This window comes from Hesperophylax consimilis, chromosome 22 (assembly GCF_061612785.1).
Source record: "Hesperophylax consimilis isolate HC1 chromosome 22, BYU_Hcon_1.0, whole genome shotgun sequence".
Classification (NCBI taxonomy): Eukaryota; Metazoa; Arthropoda; class Insecta; order Trichoptera; family Limnephilidae; genus Hesperophylax; species Hesperophylax consimilis.
Window position 1 is genome coordinate 15132249 of NC_142857.1, and position 21839 is coordinate 15154087.

Sequence of the window (21839 nt, forward strand, 5' to 3'; positions counted from 1 at the left end):
TACAAAAAAATATATTACTAGCTGTACCCCGCCACGCATTGCAATGGCTTAGTCTGTCGGTGTAGATAGAGAACCAATAGCGCATGTTGCTTTTACATCCATCAGATGGCGCTGTTTAAAAAAACATATTTTTACCTGTCACAGGTGAAATCTATATAATATAGGTTGTATTGTTATCGAAACATGCTGTATGCAAACAATGCGTCCTATAGGTCTACCGTACAACACCTTTTAACATAGAGTGATATAGAAAGTGAAGTGAAATAAATTCACTATTTCTCAGTGCAACTTCGGTGCAGATGTTCATGAAAAAAAGTGTATTTTTACAAAAAAATGGTAAATTAACAATGTGTAGGCGTATGAATTAGGTATAACTGAAATAAGCACATGTTATGAAAATAATGTTGTTCATTATTCTGAATGGAAAAGGCGAATCAATTAGGACTACAAAGGTAGCCCATACAACCGTCGCACCTGGCTTCCTGTGCCATATGCTACTTGGTAGTTGTGTTATTATTATTTGTCGTTTAGTTCCCCACGCGATGTAATGAGTTCGAGTGCCTCTGTGGCCTACTCGCTCTGTAAAATTTGGTCCTTTGACAGTGGTGTGAATAAAACAAAAATGGGTATGGAGTTACGGAGATATATGTATATACAAAAATAAATTCAGTGCTCAAATTTTGTAAGGAATCAAAAAAAGTAGGAAGTAAGTAAAAATGAGTGAAAATATTTAAAAAAACTATTTTTACAACATATAAAATGTTTCCTTGTTATGTCATTTTTTTTAACAACTATAGTTACTGAGCAATAAATATTTATAATATCAACCAAATGAAAATATCCAATCATATTTCTGTGCTACTGGTATTTTGTTCTTGTCGTCAGGTTCACGTTTTGACTTTTATTCTTATTTTGCATAATATACCTAGGTAATTGTGACAATAGTTCCACTGCGGAAATTATCCGATGATAATCCGTGTTCCTGGAATTTTGTTCCCGTCAAAAGGTTCATGTTTTGTCGTGTATTGGCGCAGATGAAAAATCACGGATTGTTTGAATTCTCGACAAATCGGTTCCACTTTTGACAATGACAATTTAACAATGTATTATATTAAAGGTAGGTATATATATTTTACATCATTAATTGATTGAAGATTACCTAATGGTTTGTCTTTTAATATTACGAAATAAATTTTTAATCATTATTTATAAAAAACTTTGTATTCGCCCGGATAGTACCAAATCCTAATATGAGTAGGATTTCAGCAAAAAAAAAATTAAATGTAAATTAAAATTCGCTCAGTTTAGATTGCTGAAGATCGCCGATTGTGGTCACTATGTACTTCGTCTCTATTGAGAAAGTTATGACTGAGTTTGTAAGAAAAAAATTCAACGGTAAATTGTAGCACTCTTGCTTTTAGAGATTAATTTATTAATAGATAAACCAGATATCAACGTTCAAACAACGACACGTGTTGGAAATTATATTAGAAATTGATTCCATTTAAACATATTAAATCTTATTTCATTACTAGCGCATATCCGTGAAAAATCACGTTACATTATAATTGTAGAATTAGTGAAGCTAAAAATATAAAAAAAAATTGCCTTAAGGTCCTTAGCTCTTCAAAAACAAACAGCGTCAATTTTAGAGAGGATCAGAAAATTATCTTTCGAATAAACACTGTTAGTAACGCATTTCTGATATATGATTAACAAAATAATTTTGGTACCTACTTACTTTTTCGTTTGTCTGAATCTTTCCCATAGTCAGTTCCAATTTTGAAAAAAAACAACAAATCTCTCAGTTCTAGAGGCCATTGAACGAGAGTTACACACATACAAAGAGACGCACGACCGAAATAATTATTTTTAAATAATTTTTACTTACTGAGATGATTTTACTTCTACATTCAGAATAATTTCAAAAAATAACATAACATATTGAAATACTTTCCAAGACTAGCAACAGAAGATCGAAAATACGTCTTGAGTTACGAGAAGAGTTAATATGAAAATCGATTACGCATATATTTTTTAATTCACACATTCACCTTCTATTGACAATTATTATTTATTTATTTATTCAAACGCCATAAAATGGGTTTTACAATACATTGATAATCGAATTACAAGCGTACAGTGGTACACGGGAATTAATAAATCACAGAACAATTAATGTGTAAACAAAAACATTATTGCAAGTGATGCAGTTAATATAAGTGCAGCAAGACAATGCATAATTCAAAAGAAATATATACCAGTGTAACAATAGTTGAACTAATACTAGGCTTGTATAAGACCTGTCATAAGTATGAGGTGTCTATGATAATAGTCAGTAGTTAGTATAAAATAAATTCCATCAAGGTATAGAACCATATAGTTAACAGAGAATATCCTATTTGAACAGAGTATTAGTAAATGGTTCCCGACCGAATCACGTTAAGGCGATGCACTACGTCGTGTAATATTTTAAATTGAGCCGCTCTCAATAACAACCCTTACGTAGATGACGATTAGGTTTAAATTCCCGCTTAACACCATCCGCCTGTTTTGATTTATGCAAGAAAAAAACATGGCCAAAAAGTGCCTTTTATTTTATTTTGTGGATGTTCAGGCATAAATATTGATTTTTTTTCGATCATTTTATAAATAACTTAATTTGCCACATTAAACAATAAAATCATAACCGAAAATGGGTTCGTAAGTAGGAGATTTTGAACTTTAAAGCAGTTTTCATAGGACGTATACATTATTTTTTTCTGGGCTTAAAAAAAGACTAATCTAAAAAATACTCGATTATTTCAAAGGCCAGGATGTATTCTACTCGCAGTATTAAATTAAAGCATCTGAAACATTTCTAGGCGACCAAATTTTCAAACTAAAAACACATGATTTTAAATTACTACGTAGTGCATCGCCTTAAGAATCTTTTCAAATTATCCGTAATCTGGTTAAAAACGCGACTGACTGACGATCATTTCAAAGGCCAAGATGTATTCTACTCGCAGTATTTAATTAAAGAATCTGAAACATTTCTAGGCGACCAAATTTTTAAACCAAAAACACATGATTTTGCATTACTACGTATGACTGAAGCAGATTGCGATATTGCAATTCAGAAGATATTTGGGTTTTTATGTATCGCTAACAATATCAAGGCATCACAATCTCGGACTAAAAAATATAAGGCCGACGTAACGATATGATGTGTGTTAATTGGTCTTTAATGTTATATCGTGGGCGTATGCAAAACAACGATTAAAAAGTTATTCAGAGCGTAATGGTATTTTGTTTAATGAATATTATGGATAAAGAGTTGTGTGAAGCGTAAATAGTTAATATTTATTTAACACTCCGGTTAACGATTATTTGGACTTTTTTACATTGACTCCGCACAGGAGGCCACGAGGAAAATAATTTCCCTGAGGGCCTGTATCATCTTTGGGAATGCTGTGTGGGGGGTCTTTTTTTAAGGAAATGAATGAGAAATTAAAAAGTATGAGGGTTGGGTAGGAATCTAGGGATCAGTGTGTCCAGGAGTGACGGACATATGAATATATCCCTCCCAAAATGAGTCGAGAGAGCTTAAAGGGACTCCCCAAACCAGCCTCTCCCGATGTGGCACGCCACGCAGCTGGTGGGCAAGCGCATCATAGACCTCACTCGATGGACCCGGATACCCCTGCTAAATCGCCAAACGCAGCGAAACACTTGGGGTGACCTATGCCAGAGGTGTTGGTCATCCAGTAAATGGTTCCCCGGGCGGTCGGCGGGACCCAAACCCACCTCTCAAATTGAGAATGACGGGTTTCTTGTGTACATATTTACTAAATATGTCCTAATATAATCCTTATACACTAAAGGCCGTACTGATTAACGTGCATTGAATTTTAAAATGATAATTAACGTAATATGATAAATATTTATGATTTTATTAGAAAATTAATTCATTTCATCCCAGTGTCAACCCTTCACCGCCCCCTTGGAGGCTTTCACAGCTCATCACTGGCTTCCGAGGATACCAACCGTCCCCTTGGATCTCACCAACGACCCTAGTTGTAATTTGGTATCGCCCCCGTTAGAATTCACTAGTCTAGACACTTGTAACACCTATGTGTACATCGCGTAGAATAATAGCGAAAATTAATAAAAATTAGAACTCATATCGCTGCTGCACCCATCACCACTATTATTACAGCAAATTTAATCCATTAACTTTGTTTAAATTGCGAATGAAAGATGCGCATTTTCCTATAAGCGAGGTCAGAACTTAATCAGGTAATGCATCCATTATTGTGTATTTTAATTGCTTTATTTTCTGTTTTTTTTTTCGACTAATGATTGTCCAAGCTAGCACGCTTGCTAACGGTACACGCTAAATCACTCAACAAACTGTTAATTGCTTCTTTACGGGAGTTTGCACTAAATAAACTTAGTGGTCGCCTAATTGAAATTGGGGTTAAGCGCCCAATTTTGCTGTCACCAAAGCGGTTGAGCGTATTTTTCGCACATTTTTTTTACTGTCCCTTGACTAATTTATCGATATCTGTGTTGCTTTTTGCGTGGTAGCTGCAATAACAGAGGAGTACATTTAAAAAAAAATCAAATGCGATCAATATTGATTTTTATGCATTTCCAGGTAAAACACATCGTTTTCACAATAATTAGGTACAATACTCTTAGTTTATGTATATTAATTAATGGGTTTCGACTCTTTGTAATCAACAACAAACGAGCATCTAAAAAAAGGATTTTGCTTGTGAAGTGTCAAGTTTTTAACCACGGACCACGTGTAAGGTTGATTATTCAGATTTGACAGCTCGTAACGACAATAAGAACTCTAGCGGAGTAAAAAGGTACTATCAAACACGGCTACCATTTTGACAGGATTAACCAGAGACGGTACATACAAACAAATTTACAGACAGACGAAATGCAAACCGCTTGTTAATGGATTAACTTAGCGTTCATTTTTTTGGGTACTATGCCGTGCTTCTTTATCCGACGTTTCGGACAGCATTACGGTGTCGATCATCAGGGCAGATTTGTAATCGACCTAATGATGGACACTGTAATGCTGTCCGAAACTTTGGCTTAAGAAGGAGGTAACGCTACACGTCATAGTAACCCAAACATAAAGGACAACAATATTTTTAACTTTGAAAATCTAAAATCGTATCGTACTTAATGTTATGCATCTCACAGAATATAATGCATCATTTTTCACATAATAATCAACCTCACTAGGACCAAGCCCATACTTATAAATAGAGGCCACATTATTACCCTAGCGCCTATTTAATACCCCCAACACTGGACAAACTGAAGAGAAAATAGCTAAAACTGGTTGTTGAACTTAATTATTTCAAACAACCCTTATTTCAGATTATTGGTTTTTCAGTTCTAGACCAGAACGAGATTTAAATATTTAAATTCATGATTCCTATTTCAAGTAATATCCCATTAGAACTTCGCCGGGGCTAGTTACGTCATAAAAATGTAAGTTTTTATAAAGGCAAAGGTTCAGTACCGTTCATTGGAACCGCCCCATTAAAATAAGTAACCAGTAACCATGACGCACTGCCGTTCACAACAAACCGAATTAATCCACAAATGGCGGTTGACGACCTTGTGGAAGAGGGGGTAGGTGAAGAGCGAACGAACTTTCTGTCCTCGAAGGAGCTTTGGTCTATTTCAATGTTACCATTTAATCGATAAAGTAATATTTACAATACAATAATGTATACACGAGGCCGCAAATCTGTGGGTGGCAAAAGGTTTTTTTTTTTTTTTTTTAATTATTCTTTCAGCAGAGTTATTCAAGTGTTATTTGAGACACCCCTTCCAGATTGGACTATATCGGTAGTATGGAACCTAAAACACACTTTTTCGCTAAGGCGAAGCTTAGTGCTAAATCACTATTTTGATTAATCTTTATAATGAATTGGTGTACATTATGAATACCAAAAATTATGTTTTAGATAAATTGAAGGTTTTCCTAGCGTTTTGCTTGAGTAGAATACAAATAAAATAATAAATTACTCAATAAAAAATATAAATGTAAATTACGAAAAAATATATTTTTTCAATAGAAATGTATGAATGCGTAAAGGAAACCACTTTTAAAAAATACAGTATTATAGCTAAGATTATCTGTGACAGTTTCACTTGATTAACTTTTTTGCTTTCTTATAAAATTATTTACAAAATAAATAAAAACCAGTTTTGTGCTTGAAATCGAACGTTTTTATACTTCGTTTGTCAATCAATTTTAATGCCTATTACATAAAGTATAACGTATACCAAGAATATACACATTTTTGTCTTGTAGCTTCCTCTTAAATATCAGGTGGTCGACAGTCAGTATGTAGGTATATCAAATGAATCCTCGACTGTGACATAAATTTCTATTAAGATGTGATAATACCCTAAAATAATGTCGGAATCTTAATGACGTAAGTGAAGAAGCCGTGCATAGAAATATGCGATGCGCAGCTCTCATGTATAGGACAAAACTACGGTTGAATTTGCCCTGGCACATCTCTAAAATAAAGTGGGAATCGTAACGACATAAGTGAAGAAGTCGTGTCAAAAAATATTCGGCGCGCGGCTCGGCGTAATGGACGGATCTACGGTTGAATTTCCTCTAGCAGGCCTAGAAAATTGAAAATTCCGTAGGGTTTATATTAATTATTAATATGGCGAGTAAATAATTAATTACTTCCTTCTCCTATTATTGTTATATTTTGTCTGTGGGTATTTATGTTATGTCTATGCTAATTTTTCTATTCTTATATATCTTAATTTCCAGTAAACTATGTAGGTATCATAATGAAGAAACTATTGGTTTTGATGAATGTTGTTAGTTAAATAGTGTTGAAAACAAAGTTTGTTATTTTCATTTAAGGTAAAACAAAATCAGTATGCAAAGAGAGTAATTTATTTTGAAAAGAGAACCGTGGTAAAGCAGAGCTTTGAAATCCCTAATCTACATTATTATAAGCAATTGCGTTAGTTTTGTAAATGCATTCACAAAAATTTACTTAATTAATTAAAGGGTTCGATAATTTCCAGAACAATGGACAACCGACTGGTAAAAAACGTTTATGACCAGTTATTTCACGGAATGAAAAAGTTTATTTTCAAGTTCAGTGAAAGTTCTATTAAAGTTCTGTTATCATTTAAGTTATGTGAAACATCCTACACATAATGATATAATAACAGAACTTGAATAGAACTTTCACAAAACTTGAAAATTAATTTTGCGAAACAAACGGTTTTAAATGTAGGTAGCGAATCGTATGGTTGTAAACTTTATTTCTTTTTAAATATTCTTTAGGTAAGCCTGACTTTCTTGTATTTGTATTGCCTGCGTAAAAACAAAGAACGTATCTATTCTCAGAAAAAGAACATACACAAACTAACCATTTATTAAATAACTGAACACAACAGCAAAAAAGATTGATTCATGTCATAAGAATCTTTGAATGTGACATTCGTGGCTCGAGCGTGACATTAAGAAATATTAGCACCGTAGAAAGAGATTATATTAATAATATCAGTTAACGGAAACAACCTTGGTTTTGAGTAGGCAATAATAATATAATAAAAGCGATTTTTTGTTTGCAAATCAATGGACTGAATCATCTGCCGGACTAGCTATTTCGTAATTCGGCCTCATTGACCCAGTAAAAGTTTTACAATAAAATTAACGAACTGATCGGCATAAGGTTTTTAAGCTTCCTTAGAACGGATTGAGAAATATTACACGAATTGAGAAAGAATTATATATTTTAAATGTGGCAAATGCAGCAGGACTATGTAGTATATTTTTAATTAAAATGCAGCAATAAGAAGTATATATATGTAATATGTATGTGTGGCAAAAATAGTTCTAAGATATTTCATCAAAATGAAAATTCAACAAACCTTTAATAAGTGATATAGAGTCATTAAAAGTGATGAAACCAAAAATAGGTTTAATAGTTACCTATGTAACCTAATTTTTTTTCATCACCTTTCATGACTTTATATCACTTTTTGGAGGTGTATTGAGCTGCCATTTTGATGACATACGCGGTCAACGGAAAAAATGCAACATAATCAACACAATATGTGGATGTATATCAAAATCCAACTCATTTGGGAATATACGTTACAGAAGAATGCAGGAAAATCACTAGTCACATGAGAATGGAACGAAAATATAGAAAGTGCAACAAAATATATGTTTGTAAAAAAATGCAGCAAAACCATAGATATTTAAAATGATAGACTTGCCGAAATGAAATCTTGGAATCATTTAAACGGGCTGGATGCAAACCACGTGATCATATTTTTGGCACCTGGAGGGTTCTATAATGCTTTGAATAAACTATGACATCAGTCGTACACTGACCACCGAAGAGCGCACATTGAAATAAACAGATCATAAAATAAGGCGAAGGTTTGCAGCGCTGTCCATTGTTGGAATTTTCTGCACAGGATCTGAAGAGGAAGCTGCAAGCCAAAAATGTGTATATTCTTGGTATACCTTATATCGTAGGTAATAGGCATTAAAATCGCTTGACAAACGGAGTCTAGGAACGTTCGATTTCCAGCAAAAAACTGGTTTTTACTTATTTTGTAAACAATTTTATAAAAAGTTAAGCTAAAAAGTTAATCAAGTGAAACTGTCACAGATAATATTAGCTATAAATCTGTATTTTTTAAAAGTTGTTTCCTTTACGCGTTCATACATTTCTATTGAAAAAATATTTTTTGGAATAGTTTGCATTTATATTTTTTATTGAGTATTTTATTTTAAATTTGTATTCTTGTATTGACGTCAACATTGAGTAAGGTGGCTAAATTATAGCCCATTTGTAAAAGTGTCTTAACTAAATATTAAATTTTAGAAACAAGCACGAACTTTTGTTTACCGATTTGGGATTTGTTTTTTTTATTTTATTTTTACGCTGCCAGCAATTTGCACACCATTATAAAAAAAAGACTAGTAATTCATAAGTATATTTTATTTGAGAGGACTGAATAAGTGAATAATGCAAATTGCAATGCGAGTTGCCTGTACTGTCAGATTCATTTGTAGACAAATCACCGAAAGTAGGATGGTCACGCCGCCTTCCGCGTTACGCTCAAGTTAGTTTATTCCCCTGTCTATGAGCGATAGATGTCTATGAGCGGAACCAAGTATGCAAGACTGCAAGGGGTGTTAGTTCAACACAGCTGCTCGTTTAATATGAAGTGCCACCAGCGTAAATCGTAAAAATGATGGTGAACCCCAAATAGATAGCAGAATACGTAAAAAATATTTAAATAATCTAACAGCAATATTTCGAAACACATCTTCCGTAGTTCTTCCATCAGCTGGACATTTGTAAAATTATAGAAATGCTATTTTTCAACAGCCTTCGGATTTGCTTTCACGCTTGGTTACTCCGCTTTTCAATGACGACGCAAGAAGGTTGAAGAATTATAATGAATTGCCTATCATTATTAAATAATTAATTGTTGTGGTGTTGAATATGGCATTCGGGAATTCACATATAAATAAACATGAGTTAAGTTAGAGAAAAAAAAATCTAAGAGTATACAGCAGTTTTAGGTTTTATGAGTACGACTTTTTTTAGCAAGATACTATTAAAAATGTGAATGCGATCATTTCCCAACAAAATATTAGTCATTCAGAATATATCTTAATACGCGTTCACGCAGGTGCCCTTGTCCGAATACATATAATGGACGTGATGCGTAACTATTATTATCATGTAGAACTCGTGTTCCGACTTCCTCAACATATTCGTGCTTTACTAATAGTTTGTAATGAAATTTATCGAATCATTCGTTATGGGTTTCAATCACATTTTTAACAGAAAAACGTATTCGTCAAATTATTATTTGACCAGATTTTTAATAAAGGCGAAGCTTAGTGCTAAATCACTATTTTGATTAATCTTTATAACGAATTGGTTTACATTGTGAATACCAAAAAATATGCGTCATATAAATTGAAGGTTTTCCTATAGTTTCGCTTGAGTAGAATATAGATAAAAAACAATAAATGACTCAATAAAAAATATAAATGTAAACTACTAAAAAATAATTTTTTTTCAAAAGAAATGTATGAACGTGTAAAACTTTAAAAAATACAGTATTATAGCTAAGATTATCTGTGACAGTTTCACTTAATTAACTTTTTTGCTTTCTTGCTCTTTTTGCTCCGTTTGTCAAGCGATTTTAATGCCTATTACCTACAATATAAGGTATCCCAAGAATATACACATTTTTGGCTTGTAGCTTCCTCTTCAATTAACAATATTTCAAATCCGTAAGTTTCCAAAATCTAAATATTTCCGTGTTGGTTTCATTTAAATCTCTCTATTTGCTTTTATTTTGTTCTTAGTTCGCGTTTTTCCCCAAAATTTAGTCATAAAGAGAGCCTAATATAAAAAAAGTATTTCGCAATAAGTTTACAGTTTTTTTAAGCCTATATTATCTGTATGTTTAAAAATGAATGTTTATTTGTTTGTTTGTCCCCCATAGACTCAAAAAGTACTTGACCAATTTGGCTATACATTTCAAAGTTTGTTATTAGTGTTAGGAGTGTTTTCAATGATAGAAAAATTGCAGACGTCTGAGGAAGACCAACGGAGTCGAATAAAAGTAGTTATAATATAGTTTTTTTTAGTAACATGTGGTATATAGTAGTGCATGGTGGAAGTCGGTCACGCAAGAGGAAGACGTGGCAGGATCAAGTGAAACAAAAAATTATAAAAAGTAAAAATTTTCAATTCTTCAAAATATTTCCACTTTTAAAATATTAAATAAAAAAGTTTTCAGGTGCACTAGAAACAACAAACCTCAAAACTTTACTCCAAACCATTAATAACCCCTAGCAATGCCGGGTACACGTCAGCGAGTTTATTATGAATATCCTCCTGTAATTATGTATGTAAATTCACAGAAGGCAATTTGAAAAAGTATCATTTAAATTTCAGTTTGAATAAACCAATTTAGGAAATATTTTTATGCTTGTCTCATAATATGTCATTTTTTTTATTTTTTGAGTATCCGCTATGTTTGGCCAAAAACCTTAGATCGATCTGACCACATTATTTACCCAGTAAGCTTTGTTCGTTCACCGTTTCCCAATGAAATCGAGATGAACAATCGTTTGTAAAATATCGTGATCAAAAGCAATAAATAATCGATTTAAATGCGCAGAAGAGGATCAACATATTGAATTTGAGATACAGTATTATTCTTACACTGCACGAAAATAAAATTTACATGCACTTTAAAATGGAAATATTTATTTATTTACATAGAAACGGCACAACATGTGCCATTACATAAATATAAAGCTTAAAAAGGAAATATGAAGAGACTCCAATTCACCTATGGTGCCAATGTCCTGCCCTGGTGGGAACTAGGCTCAGATACCTGGGGAGACATACAGTAGAACCAGAAGACATAGCCACATACCCAATGACAACCCTGGTGAACTTTATAAAAGGGACTGGGTTGTTGTTAAAGGATAGAGGTAAAATGGGAGATAGCACAATGGGCCTATGGCCTAAGTGCTCACGGGAACTACGTGTAAACCGTATACGCTTTTAAAAAAATATAAAGGGAAATAAATTTTCAAACATGGGATAGCTAAAAAAGTATAGTTTGATAAATAAATAAAAACATAACTTAAAAAAAAGCATGTTTGTCCAACAGATTACGTTGTTTTTCAAAAAAGCATGTTTGTCTAACGGATTACGCTTTTTTTAAAGCATGTTTTTACCTCTCACAGGTGATATCTTCGTAAAACACACGCGTATTTGAATGCAATATTGTGTCAAATTTTCAAAGCATTCGGTGAAGATCAAACTTTCGGAGATTTAAGATTTTGAACAACCAGTAATTTTTAATTATTCAAAGTGTCACCAAGTCATATTCTCAAGATAATACAAAAAATATATAATTGCAAATAAAATTTGTAAAATGAAAACAGAACTGTAACCAGCTCCGATACACGCAATCTTGGTGTGATTTTTGATAATAAGTTACAATATAAATGTCACACTAATCAAATCATCAACAAAGCAGCCACAATGCTTGGATTAATAACAAGAAATAAGAATATGAGACGAAAAGTAATAAAAAAGAAAATGGTTTGAAGTCCTGCTAATTCAGTTTTTTTTTGCGTATTAATCCCAATACAATGCGTAACAATCTACATCTCTTAAAAATATTTGAAAATATGAAGGAACAATATATGTATATTTTATATTCAGTGGTAAATTACATTTTACATAAAAATGCTAAGTTCAAATAAATAAATCGTGTAACCGGAAAATCTAAGATAATTTTGAACCCATGTTATAAACTCTTGTAATCCGCCTCTGCCAAGGAGAATCTGTCACCACAGACAAAGAAAATCACCGGGCAAGTCATGGAACTATCATTAAAAAGTGATCTAATCGATAGAGGGAGCGTTCAAAAACAGTTACTTCATTCCTTCTGACATCATGTTGTTTATAATAAATCTATGTTTTTTTTTAAAATTAGTAATTCTTCCATTACGATTCTGACTCACGTAACTGAAGTCATACGAATCCTTAAGGGATTGCCGATATGTATCTAACATTTTTTAAAATTTTAAATAAGGAACTATACAATTTGTCCAAACAAATATCACCATCAATGATAATTCTTTTTTCAAACATTCTTCAGGCCGCGGCCGGTAGGTTCAACATTATTGGATATTTCGATTTGACAGCTTGTAGTAGAAACCACTATTATGCGAACTCTGACGGGATAAAAAGGTAGTGACCAACAAGGCTACCATCTTGAACTGGAACCGGAATGTAACGAACAAATTTAACTAAAAAAAAAAATGAAATGCCGAATTTTCGAGTTAAAACAGGAGTTCGGTAGTTGGATGAAGAAGTGGGGGACGCCCTAGGACTCTTGTAAGACACTCACGATAAAGTAAATTATATTCTTACGTTGGGTCATGTCAGGAGGAGAACCAAAATTTGTATAAGGTCAGAATTTTGTATTATTTCATCCTCTCTGTTCGCTTGTTAGTTAGTTATTAGAAATTTATCTGTAAATTGTATCATCTCACCTGTTGATAATAGTATAACTATTTTGACTAAAATTTATTCCGTTATCGAAATACACAATTACAGTCGTCAATATGAAAATCATTATATCACGGTTCAAAATATTGATAATGTTAAATCAACAACGACGCGACTCGAAAAAAAACATCAATTTGCCACCGATGAAGTCATTGAATTGGAGAGAGTATAAAGAATGGATAGGTAATAATAAGTCTATTTTTCCTCAACTTTTTTCCGCGAACAGAAAACAATAAAAAAGATACAAATTATTCAACTCTGAAGTGAAAGTAGCTCAATTGAAATACACATAATCTAGCTAACGTAATTGTCATAGCTGTTTCCGATTTTAACGTAATATTATTGTTCAAACATTCGAGATTTACATTGTACATTCTGAGAAAAATGCTTTTAATGTTACCTAATTTTGATATAAAGTACTCGTAGATGTAAATGTACATTGAATTCTATAAATGGATCCCGAGAACAATAATTCTTGAGATTTTGATTCTATTTTTGCCATTTCATTTATTTTTATTTTTTTTACTTGTTTAAAGATTGCTTGAGATAAATTCGTATTTCATTCGAAGCGTGAAACCTGATTTAAAATATGCCTTTGATATTATATTTTTTCTAGGATAAAAATGAGTATTGTTAATTTATTTAAAAAAAAACTCTTAAAATTATTGGAAATCCGGTTAAAAACGAAATTACAGGCCGTTTACTGATGAACTTTTAGTAAATTCCTAATGTATTGGAACACGTGATTGTGCACCTGCATTTGTCTTAATAATATGCAATGACGAAATATTAGAGTTTTTATGAACACGTGTTCCGACATCCGTTCCGTATTTTACTGAAAGTTCATTAGGAACCTATCAATTCATTCGTCAAGGGACTGCAATCCCGTTTTTAACCAAATTACGAATAATTTGAAGAGGTTCTTAATAAATTAGCCATATTCAATTTAGTAAGTTTTCTTCGTGGATCCTTGGAATATGATTAGCATTTTTTTACATCCGATAGGAGGAAATTAAGAAAAATACTATGTTTATTACATTCGGTATGTAGATTCAGAGAAAAAATACTCTGTATATTACACGATATTGTAGATTGTGAGAAAAAAAACTTTGTCTATCAAATTCGATACACAGACCATGAAAAAAAGAAAGAAATCTTCTTTCGACGCCTACAAAAGGGATTCACTTTTGGTCATCTTTTAGAGAAGTTTGTAAATTCGTTCACCACGTGATTCAAAGAACACGTACGTAACTAGTCAAACAAAATATTGCAATCGTCTTCTTTAGTAAAGGATGTTGATTCTTCATTTAAAATTTAAACAAATCAATTGTTCATTTCAATTCCTAATTCAAATGAAATCTACTTGCGAAGGCACGATTTTTCAGGACAATGATTAACTGTTTCGTTGAAAACGAGAGTAAAAGATGCTACGAACATTGGGTAATCTTTCCAAAATGAAACGTGAATATTTTGACTAAAGTGGGTCATAAATGAATGCACAATTTGTTCCTGAACATTATGGAAACACAATGCATAAAGGAATAGCAAATATTGCAGAAAGATACGTGTTTACTCTTTATAAGGCAATTTCAAAACAAGAAAATTGGTCTGAGTTAAGTAGCTCGTGAATTGGACCTTATAAAAAAAAATTGAAAGTAAGGTCGTTAAATTATAACCATGGTAACTTATTTAAACCAGATCCCATAGATATATATTTATTTGATATTATGGAAACAGACAGTACATTGGTTACAGGAATGAAACAATTTACAGATTTTAAATATTTCATGTTGGTTTGGTATGTAGTATGTATATTCAGTAATTACCAGGTGACATGTGTAGTGTACAGGCATGTGTGTGTGTGTGTGTGTGTGTGTACATGTATGCGTATTGAACAGTTTATATTATTGACATGATGCCACGTTTAAATTTAGGCAGTGAGTCCTAATATACCAATACAATAAATACATTTATTTTGACTAATGAAAATACGGTTTTTTGAATTAATATTCTTAAAGATTACAAAAAATTTTACGCTTCATTATTATAAGCGTAAAGAACAGTATTAATAGGGCCTTCACCGGTGCATTCACCCAAATTCACAGTTATTGAAGTCATCACATTATTGAGCGAATACATTTTAATACAAGTATAGGTATGTTCAAAGGTATTAGGAACTAACACGAAAAATTCTGCCTCAACACAGGCTAGCCTAGTGAGGCGGTATTTGAGAAACCTCAACTAACTGCACTTTTATTTTCTTTACTTCATCATATTATGTTTATATTTTTCTGTTAATTTTATAACCTTAAAAACAAAAGTTACAAAACAATGTACACCATAATATGTATTTATAGTTGTAATGTGTAAACTTTCCTAAATAAAGATATTATTATTATTATTAGTTTGATGTTTTGGAATATTAATATTAGATCTCAATTTCGGATTGAGTATTTTTTTTTTTTTTTTAATTTTATTTCAATTTTGTTTTCGGTAATGAATGCAATCTAACCCATTTGACGACATCCGATTGAGCTGACTCGTTGTTGATGACGATGCATGCTATAATCTTTTGGAGGCAATCACGCGTGCCTATGCGGACATATACGCATTTCTTTGAAATTCGATGACATTACAGCAATTATGTAATGTGCGCAATAATTGTAGGTCTTATCGTTGTCGACTCCAGTTCCTGGGTAGGAAAGTTCAATTCTCAGTGAAACTAAAAAACAAGTTTCAAGGAATAAAGGCATCGTGAAATAGATGTATCTATTTAAAATCGATCTATTTAACATAGAGGTCAACTTGTTTTTTGGGTTGATTTAAAAAATACATGTTTTGTTGTTTTAATCGTTTACGACATATTAAGTGACATGTGACAATATTAAGTGAGCTAAAACTCTTAATACAGTTTTTCGTCTCAACGTTGTGAAGTAAAAAAATTAGTACGTTGGTATTATAATATTATTGTAGAAATACCTTCACTAAATATAAATAAAATAAAAAATGGTTAAACAAATAATACAATATCATAATTTCCTAAATCTAATATAAAATATGTACCAAAACACATAATGATCGTGATTTATTTTTCGGCTGTTATGCCGTGTTGACCTTCTTCATTCTTTAGACAATGTTTTGGACAACGTTATAATGTCATAATATCCCAAAAATAAATCACGGTATTTTCACCGTGAAAATCTCAAATAATATTAAAAAAAAATTACATATTTTACCACTTCTACTGGTATTTATTTGGTTATAACGGACGTATAATCAATTATGTTAGTATATAGATAAGAAAATGTTAAATAAAACAAAAAAGATTTGTCAGAAGTGGGATTCGAACCCACGCCCACCTAAGTGGACTGCGACCTGAACGCAGCGCCTTAGACCGCTCGGCCATCCGGACTTATTTACCAGTACCCAAATTTTTATACAATCACTATTCCCATTAAAATCTCCAGATATTATCAACCTGTTTTAACCGATAAATAAAAAGTTTATTGTTAATCTCTAATCACAAATAGATAACCTTGTGTTGAGATAGTAAGTAATTGTCAGATTATCAATATTTAGAAAATGCTTGTGTTAATTAATGGATTATTAAATTATTATTAACAACATCGTACAAATTTTCTATATTTTTTCAACTAATTAAATATTTAGGAAAACGCAACAGCATACTTTCTTAACAAAACATAGATTTCTGATAACAATAATTATTTTTAAATTTTATTTTATTTATCAACCCCAATATTTTATATCAAAAATTACAAGGAAAAAATAACATAACATATTACAATTTGAGGTTTTACTCGTTAAGTAATTCCAAAAATAAATATTCATCCTAAACTTGCAAAAAAGTCAATAGATGTCGCACATAAAAATAAAAATAGGATATAGACTATTATACATTAAGACTATTCTTATACACAATTCTCCTGTCTGGAACCCACATTATAATATACATGTACAAGCTGTTACAAGAATACAAAACAATTTTTTACGTTTTATAAATTTTAAAATGGGTATTCCAGTAATTATGTTGTACTACAACAATTAAATGTAAAATTATATGAATATGCTCAAATTATCAGAATTTTCACTAACTTAGTATTTGTATATGAAATTCTAAATGATTTAGTTGATAGTCCAGTATTGCTAGAATTGATAAGCTTTCGGATTCCACAACGTAATACTAGAAGTCAGGATTTCTTTCAGTTCATAAATTCTGGGACTAACTACCATATGTATTCCTCTTTGCCCAGAATACTAATGGAGGGAAACAATTATACCAAGTCAGTGGACATAAAAAAAGTGATATAGTCGTTCATGTAGATTATTCGACCTTTTCCAGTCTCCAGAGTGCCATCGGGGGGGGACTCCATCCAGGCAGCCATGATGGTATTCTTGGAATGGCATAGTCTGCGCCAAGGCTGCCCAACCCCAGGCCCGCGGGCCACAATGTGGCCCGCGAACGAATTATAAGTGGCCCGCGCGAACCATTTTCAAAAAACCAAAAATTTGAAAGTGTCGCGGGCCCCCGGTAAAACAAACAATGCAGCTTGCGCGCGGTCACCAGTGTCTTACTTTTTAAACAAAAATACACCGGTTTTTGATATAATATTTTTTGCGTCCGAAATAGAATCTTGTAGCCACCCCCCCCCCCATGGAATTCGAAAAATTGTTGTGGGGAATTAAATATGATGTTTTTGGTTGCGCGGATTTTTTTCTCAGCGAAGTTCCGTAACAACCCCCCCCCCATGGATTTCAAATATTATTTTGTGGGGAGCACTCATTTTGAATTTTTTTTGTGGGGAATTATGTTTTATAGAAATTCTCTAACAACCCCCCCCCCCCCATGGAAATAGGAACCGTCAGGTATTCAGTGGCCCGCCAGTGATTTAAAATCGTCAATTTGGCCCAACTGTTAAAAAGGTTGGGCAGCCTTGGTCTGCGCCATAAGCTTCCCATGCAGTAAGGGAGAAATGCTTTGAAGCCTTTGAAAGAGTGCATTCATCCAAAAATGAATATTTCTGCAGTATCTCTTACGTATACATATCTCTCTCTTACAAACTGTCTTCTGTTGGGCCCATTGCGAAGCAATTCACTGATATATAATTCGACGGAATAATTAATTATACATACTTAAATAAATCACAAGAATACTGATGCAAAATTAAGTGGGGTGGAGACACAAATCTTCAATTAGAAGCGCTTCTACGTACTACGAGTTGACCAGATTCGGTAGTTTTAATTAGAGCGTTAGGAGAGTTGGAGGTCAGTTGGAGGTAAATAAGCGGAACCTATTCGCTTCATGTATCATTTAAATATAATAAATCAATGGGTGGAGACCCTCTTCACGAAACCGCCTGATTTTAAAGGAATCTAAAAACACGACGCGGAATAAATGTGCCGAAATTTTGACGAAAGATTCTGAGGTCTGATTCGTGATTAGCATATTAAAGTCATTTCCGAGAATCGAAACAAGGACGTGGCATGATAATTGATATCAGTATCGTATCGTGGCCAGGCCAGTAAAATTACAATAGACGGTGTCCGGAAAGCAAGAAACTGGTGAATCTAATCTACAAAAAAATCAAATTTTTGGGCCCTTAAATAGACTTTTATTTTTAAACCGAAAAAATATCAAGTCATTTTCATGCTGTCATTTTACTTCAAAATTAATAACTAGCTGCACAACGCCAAGCATTGCTGTCGCTCAGCCTGTTTGTGCAGATAGATAGATATATAACACGTGTTGCTTTAACGTCCAACAGATGGCGCTGTTTTTTTTTTTAAATAATATTTTTTTAACCTGTCAGAGGTGACATCTATATAATATAGGTCTGTATCTGTATCTATCGTTGTGTCAAAATTTCAAAGCAATTGTTGAAGAACTTTCGGAGATTTAAGATTTTGAACAAACGAACATTTATATTTTTACTTATATAGATAGATACATAACTTTTGATTAACTGATTAGTTTTTAAATCAAATCTCAAGATTACAAAAATAGCAATTAATTTTAGCATAAGAGTAAGAAGTTTCATAGTGTTCTTAACACCTCAATAAAACAATTAATAAACAGTCAAGTACTTTCTTTTGATTTATTTACTACTGGTAACACTTTTTATTCAAGTGGCAATATTTTCTCACAAGAGTTGTCATTTCGGCCGTGAAATTGGTCGTTTGCAAAACCGATTGCGGAATCTATGGCGGTCGGGTTTGAATTTAGAACGACCGGACTAGGTAGGTAGAACACAGAGTGTTGCCAACTTGTCGAATAAGGAAAACCGGAAAAATTGGTTTTTTGTTCGGTTCTCAATTTAATAACAATTTTAGTTTAGGAATTTCTCACAGGATGATTAATTTATGAAACGAGTTCGAAGAAATAATAAAACGTGTAAAAAAAATTCATAACTCTATTTCGCTCAGTTTTGTTTTTTTCCTAAAAGCTTGATAGGAAACCGATCAATTAATTCGTTAAGGGCCTGCAGTCCCGTTTTTAACCAAATTACGAATGATTTGAAGATACTCTCAATGAATTAGTAATATGTATCCGTGTACTGTAGATTAAGGACGGGTTGTTTCGGAGAACTTGAACAATTCTTCGAATTTCAAAATTAATTTTCAAGTTCTGTGAAAGATATTTTTAAGTTCTGTTTTTATTTCAGTTCTGTCAAGCAACTAGCCTATCATGATATAATAACAGAATTTGAATAGGACTTTCACAGAACCCGTAAATGAACGTTGAAATTTGATGAATTGTTCAAATTCTCTGAAACAACCCGTCCTTAGAAAGGGCCTGTTAACAAAACATGGTTCTTTTGACCATCTGCACACATGAGCTAGTAAGCGATTGGTCACCCCCCGTATCGATAGGTACCCGTTTTGATTTTTTTTACTGGTTTGACTCTAATACAAAATCTTGTGCGTGGGCTAAATTTTGTTTAGATTAAATATGTGTTAACACTATACGATCGATAGCTAACTAGATCACTTACAAAATTAAATCTCAACCTCTGAGACCCCTCTTGACATTTCGCTAGTAAAAATTTAAATTTTATAACACTTAAACTATAGGTAGGTAATAAAAAACACGGCAAAACATTCATGCAAACCTACTATTAAAACGTCATTAATTGTTAGAATGGCGTGCAGCAATGTTGCATACATCAAAAACCGCCGTTGTAGTAAAAAAGGACTCACGACGTAGCAACATTAATATTTTATGCAGAAATATTCATCAGAATCATAGAACAGATACTCCATAGAAGGGTGATTTTATACCAATTTGAAAGATAACTGATATACATAAACAATTTTAATATGATCTTTCGACTCCTGAGTACGGACTAATCGGCCAATGAATATTTTCAAGACAGAATTTAGATTTTTTATCAATTTCACTAGAAGTAAGGAAAATCTGAGCTCACTTCGGGAACGTAAACATGCCCCCAACACATTGCCATCGGTTTATTATTTCGGTGGTCAGAAAGCAAGACAAAGCACAATAAAATCAACACGGAGAGAAATGAGCATTGCTAATTTGTTAAAAATCTCTTCAAATTATTTGTAATCCGGATAAAAACGGGTTTGCAGGCCACGTAATCATGAACCTGCATTTACCATGATAATAATATGTAATGACGAAATGCGAAAATATTTTTATGAACACGTGTTCAGACAACATTATCATATATATTCGTATATTACTAAAAGTTTATCATTAAATGTATCAATACATTCGTTAAGGGCATACAATGCCGTTTTTAACCGGATTACCAATAATTTTAAGAGATTCTTAATAAATTGGCAACACCCATTTTTCATTGGTCAGAATGATACACAAAGCGCATTAAAATCTAGATTACAAAACAACGGAAAACTCTAGTAAGATAATATTATACAATGTTTGAAGGATGTTTTAAATAATATTTTACTGTAAAGCCTACCACTTAGCCTGTTCCATTGTAACATCTCTCTCTGTCTCATTAACGACGTATGTAACAAAAAGAGAGGTTACGAGGGGGCTCTATACGAGATTGACATAATAGACATTCTGCCAACATATTATTGCTTCCGGATGACAACGATGAAAATGTGGACGACAGAATTTGTTATCTTTCTAATATTTGTTTGTTTTACGCCCAGCAAGAGGCAACTGTCTCTAACTGTCAGAATTATGGTCTGATGTTAACCTATCCGAATGTAACCTATTCTACCGACTTATATATTAGTTTACAATTTCCATAAAATGTTAATTTTGAAGTAATATCTATACATTTGACATGCCGGAACTTTAATTATATGAAATTCCCTCATTTAATATGTTATAGGCATTAAAAAATTACAGTGTATCTTTAAATGCAACTAAAGAATTTGTCGAGAGTTTTTTGCTCTATTTCAAGCAAGTCGTATTTAATTAAGTATTTTCACCATTTTCGCTTAGTTATTATCCTTTTTTAATATTAGCGCGCTCCCTCTAACATTCGTATTTACATATCTCCCTTTCAAACCATCTTTGAACGCTTACTACGGGGCCTTAACCGGGAAAAAACTGACTGATATGAAATATTGTTAATTTATTAAGAATCTAGTCAAATTATTCGTTTCCCTGTTAAAAATGGGACTGCGGGCCTATAACGAATGAATTGAAAGAGTAACAATCAAAAGAAAATGTTTTATGAGGGC

The 21839-nt window shown here is 32.5% G+C and overlaps 1 protein-coding gene and 1 non-coding gene across 2 annotated transcripts in view; both read right to left on the minus strand.

The window, feature by feature from the left end:
• The window catches only part of LOC149412889 (bicaudal D-related protein homolog), a 212103-nt gene that overhangs the window by 146361 nt on the left and 43903 nt on the right, over positions 1-21839 (minus strand). The window lies entirely within an intron of this gene.
• On the minus strand, positions 16468-16551 carry TRNAL-CAG (transfer RNA leucine (anticodon CAG)). Its single transcript has one exon. It is a non-coding gene; the product is annotated as a tRNA-Leu (tRNA).